The 5083-nt window shown below is 39.8% G+C and overlaps 1 non-coding gene across 1 annotated transcript; it reads left to right on the forward strand.

The window, feature by feature from the left end:
• The first annotated feature begins 270 nt into the window (after window positions 1-270).
• LOC112765327 (small nucleolar RNA R71) lies at window positions 271-374 on the forward strand. Its single transcript, XR_003183640.1, has one exon. It is a non-coding gene; the product is annotated as a small nucleolar RNA R71 (small nucleolar RNA).
• The last annotated feature ends 4709 nt before the right edge of the window (window positions 375-5083 follow it).

The raw sequence follows: 5083 nt of genomic DNA on the forward strand, positions 1-5083 counted from the left end.
AATTTCCTGGTGAGCTCTGCTAGTTGCTGGGCAAACACCTTGTTTTGGGCCAGAATTGTATCAACATGGTTCAGCTCCATGACTCCCTTAGTGTTGTGCCTCTCTGAAGCATAGTAGTACTCATTCTCAGCCACTGTCTCAATCACTTCAATGGCTTCTTCCACAGTCTTTTTCCTGTTCAATGAGCCTCCTGATGAATGGTCTACAGCCTTCCTTGATTCATAAGAATGTCCATCATAGAAGATGTGCAATTGCACCCAATCAGGGAACATGTCAGGTGGGCATTTCCTTGTCAATTCTTTGAACCTCTCCCATGCTTCGTAGAGCATCTCACCATCTTTTTGTCTAAAAGTTTGAACCTCAGATCGAAGCCTATTGACCCTTTGTGGTGGGTAGAAACGTGCCAGGAACTTGCTTTCCACTTCATCCCAGGTTGTTAGGCTATCCCTTGGGAATGATTCTAGCCACTTAGCTGCTTTGTCCCTAAGTGAAAATGGGAACAAGAGCAGTTTATAGGCATCTTCCTGGACTCCATTGGACTTCACAGTGTCGCAAATTCTCAGGAATTTAGTGAGATGTTGGTTTGGGTCTGCATTGGCACTCCCACCAAATGAACAATGATCTTCCACCAGTGAGATTAGTTGTGGTTTGAGTTCAAAATTGTTGGCTTGAATGGGTGGTTTCTGGATGCTGCTACCACAATTCCCAGAGGTTGGGTTTATGTATGAACCAAGAACCCTCTTCTCAGGAATGGCATTGTTTCCATCAGCCCTCTCATGGTTGTGAAATTCTCTATCCATGTTGAGATCTAGAGCTTCCATCAGCCTTCAGATTCTTCCTCTCCTAGTACCCTCTTCCTTCTTGCTTCCCTTCTAAGTCTATGAAGGGTCCTCTCTGGTTCGGTATATGGAGGAGTTGATGTTCCTCCTCTCCTACCTGTCATACAAGAACACACTACAAGCAACAAACAAGTGGAATACTCTTGGTTAATGGAAGAGTATGGTTAGAGCAGTGAGGAATTAATTCAAATAGTTAGTGGGTTAGTGAGTTAGTTGCTTGAATTTAAAGGCATAATGAAAGAAAAAGCAAATCACAGAGCGCAGAAATCAAAATTCAACAAGTAACTTGAACTAAATTAACAAAACAAGAAAAATGCTCAATCTAGTTAACTTCCAATTTGAGAATTGTCAATCGAAAACCAATCCCCGGCAACGGCGCCATAAACTTGATGTGCTATAACTGGGTATAGCTACGATTTTAGGAAATTGCACGATCGGCAAAATTCCTTCCGGCAAGTGCACCGGTTATCGTCAAGTAAAAACTCACAATAGAGTGAGGTCGAATCCCACAAGGATTGGTTAAATGAGCAATTCGAATTAGAAGTTTGATTAGTTGAGCGGAATCAAGAATTGGGTGTGAATTGTATAAAGTAAATTGGCGGGAAATGTAAATTGCAAGGAATTGAAATGACTGAATCTTAAATTGCGAGAATTAAAGTGCGAGAAGTTAAATTGCTGAAATTAAAAGGGAATTGGGGTGATTGAATAAATTGAAATTGCAGAATGTAAATGGAAAAGGATAGATCAGAGAGAGGAGTTCATTGGGTGTTAGGAGATATTGAGATCTCCGAATCAAAACATTTTTATCTCTTCCTCAACCAATGCATTCATTGAATTTTGCTTGGCAATCCTATATGATTGGATCCCAATCCCTTGGCTCACCAATTCTCTCTAAAAACAAACAAATTCCCAATCCCTTGGTTTAAATGTTCAAAAGAAGATATGAAGCTCGATCACTGATTATACCACACAGCTTCATGGACCACAATTTGGTAGGATTACATGTCACAATATCCATCCAAACCCCAATCCAATTCACTGTGAGAAAGCTTCTCTAGCATGAATCCTCCATTCCTTTCCCAAGGTTCCGAAGGATTCCAATTATGGGTAATTTCTTTCCCAAGACAATTACCCAATGGAATTAGATCGAGAAGCTTTCTAACAAAATTCAAGAGAAAAGATTGAAGAAGAAGATAAAACTATTATTGATCCATTGAATTACAATAGAGCTCCCTAACCCAATGAAAGGGGTTTAGTGAGTCATAGCTCAGAATTCAATTACACAATATGAAAAGTTCTAAAGTGTCCAAAGATGCTAACTAACTTCAATTCTATCCTATTTATACACTTTCTAAATTGAGCTTCTGTTGTGTTTCTTGGGCTTTGAGGCCTTTCCTTGATTTCCTTTTGCTTTAGGCTTATGGTCCATAATCTTGATAAGGCTGTGATCCAATTCTGTAACATTCATTGAGCAAACTTAGTGATAAACAAGTAATGACACAAGACTCAACAATTTGAAGTTCCAGACTCATCAATTCTTCAGGCCCAATCCCATAAACCATGATATTCAATTGGGTTTCATGCCATAATAAGTTTAAGTTAATCTTTGTGCTCAATTGCTAACTTAAACTTCAATATAATTGGCCCAGAAACCTTTTCAAATGGTGCTGTTTAAGTTTAAGTTTAAGTTTCAGTTTAAGGTCAAACTAAAACTTAAACGTGGAATTGGAAGAAAGCAACCCAGGGGTGTGCATTGTCGAGCACGTTTAACCTCCAGTTTAAGGTTAAACTGGAGGTTAAACTTGGAAATGAAGAAAGCACACCCTGGAGGCAATTTGGGTCGACCACGTTTAACCTCCAGTTTGAGGTTAAACTGGAGGTTAAACTTGGAAATGAAGAAAACACCCTAGAGGAGAAAAGCCATCGAACACGTTTAACCTCCAGTTTGAGGTCAAACTGGAGGTTAAATGTGGAATGAAGAAATCACACCCTGGAGGCAGAAAATGGTCGAACACGTTTAACCTCCAGTTTGAGGTCAAACTGGAGGTTAAACGTGGAATGCTCCTTGTGCCTCTCTTGCTTCTGGCGTTTAACCTCCAGTTTGAGGTCAAACTGGAGGTTAAACGTGGAAATGCTTCTTGGTGAGGAGCAAGTGTCGAACACGTTTAACCTCCAGTTTGAGGTCAAACTGGAGGTTAAACGTGGAATGCTCCCTTGGTTCAAATCATCATTCTGGCGTTTAACCTCCAGTTTGAGGTCAAACTGGAGGTTAAACGTGGAATGCTTCTTAGTGCCCTTTCTCATTCTGGCGTTTAACTTCCAGTTTGAGGTCAAACTGGAGGTTAAACGCCAGTTACAGCATTTCCTCTCTTCTCATGACTTTGGCGTTTAAGCTCCAGTTTAACCTTAAACTGGAGCTTAAACGTCCCATTTGATTCTTAAACTTCCTTTATTGATTTTTGTTGCTTCCTTGCCTAGCCTCTTCTTCCCTGAAATCATCCAAACAATTGCATCAAAGTCTTGCAAAATTTCATGAGAAATCATCCATTCATAGCATTCAAGTAATAACACTAAAAACTCATGGAATTTGCATCAAAATCATAATGTTTGGATGATTCATTGCTTGTTGTTCATTTAACCATTCTTGGTTACTTTAAGCTCAAGAAAATGCATAAAACAACTAAAACTAACAGAAAATGCTAGTGAAACTAGCCTAAGATGCCTTGGCATCAGCTGGCATAGTAGATGACATGCAGAAGTTTGTCATGCCTCTGTCCCAATACTGCACCAATGGCATTGTCACTGGCATCACACATAAGTTCGAATGGTAATGTCCAGTTTGGTGCAGAAATGACTGGTGCTGTAACCAGCTTAGCTTTCAAAGTCTCAAACACCTGCAGACACTCTGTGTCAAATATAAATGGCGTGTCAGTAGCTAGCAGATTACTTAGAGGTTTTTCGATTTTTGAAAAATCCTTTATAAACCTCCTATAAAATTTTGCATGCCCCAGAAAGCTTCTGATTGCCTTAACATTGGCAGGTGGTGGTAATTTTTCAATTACCTCTACCTTAGCTTGATCCACCTCTATTCCCTTGTTTGAGATTTTATGTACAAGGACAATTCCTTCAGTCACCATAAAGTAACATTTCTCCCAGTTTAAAACCAGGTTGGCACCTTTTCAGAATAAGTGTTAGATGATCAAGACATGAGCTGAATGAGTCTCCATATACTGAGAAGTCATCCATGAAGACTTCCAGAAATTTTTCCACCATATCAGAGAAAATAGAGAGCATGCATCTCTGAAAGGTTACAAGTGCATTACTGATGAGCGGATAATTTATACGCTTTTTGGCACTGTTTTTAGTATGTTTTTAGTATGATCTAGTTAGTTTTTAGTATATTTTCATTAGTTTTAGTTAAAATTCACTTTTCTGGACTTTACTATGAGTTTGTGTGTTTTTCTGTGATTTCAGGTATTTTCAGGCTGAAATTGAGGGTCCTGAGCAAAAATCTGATTCAGAGACTGAAAAGGACTGCAGATGCTGTTGGATTCTGACCTCCCTGCACTCGAAGTGGATTTTCTGGAGCTACAGAAGCCCAATTGGCGCGCTCTCAACGGCGTTGGAAAGTAGACATCCTGGGCTTTCCAGCAATGTATAATAGTCCATACTTTGTCCGAGATTTGATGGCCCAAACCGGCGTTGCAAATCAGCCTCAGAATTCCCAGCGTTTAACGCTGGAACTGGCATAAAAATTGGAGTTAAACGCCCAAACTGGCATGAAAGCTGGCGTTTAACTCCAGAAAAAGTCTCTACACATGAAAGCTTCAATGCTCAACCCAAGCACACACTAAGTGGACCCAGAAGTGGATTTTTACGTCATTTACTCATTTCTGTATACCCTAGGTTACTAGCTTACTATTAATAGGATCTTTTGACATTGTATCTGTACCTCATGACACTTTACACGTTTCTTTGTGTACCTTCTACGGCATGAGTCTCTAAACCCCATGGTTGGGGGTGAGGAGCTCTGCTGTGTCTTGATAGATTAATGCAATTACTACTGTTTTTCATTCAATCATGCTTGCTTCCATTCTAAGATATCACTTGTTCTTAAACCGGATGAATGTGATGATCCGTGACACTCATCATCATTCTCAACTATGAACGTGTGCCTGACAACCACCTCCGTTCTACCTTAGATTAAGTAGATATCTCTTGGATTCCTTAATCAGAATCTTCGT

This window comes from Arachis hypogaea, chromosome 2, assembly GCF_003086295.3.
Source record: "Arachis hypogaea cultivar Tifrunner chromosome 2, arahy.Tifrunner.gnm2.J5K5, whole genome shotgun sequence".
NCBI classification, from domain to species: domain Eukaryota; kingdom Viridiplantae; phylum Streptophyta; class Magnoliopsida; order Fabales; family Fabaceae; genus Arachis; species Arachis hypogaea.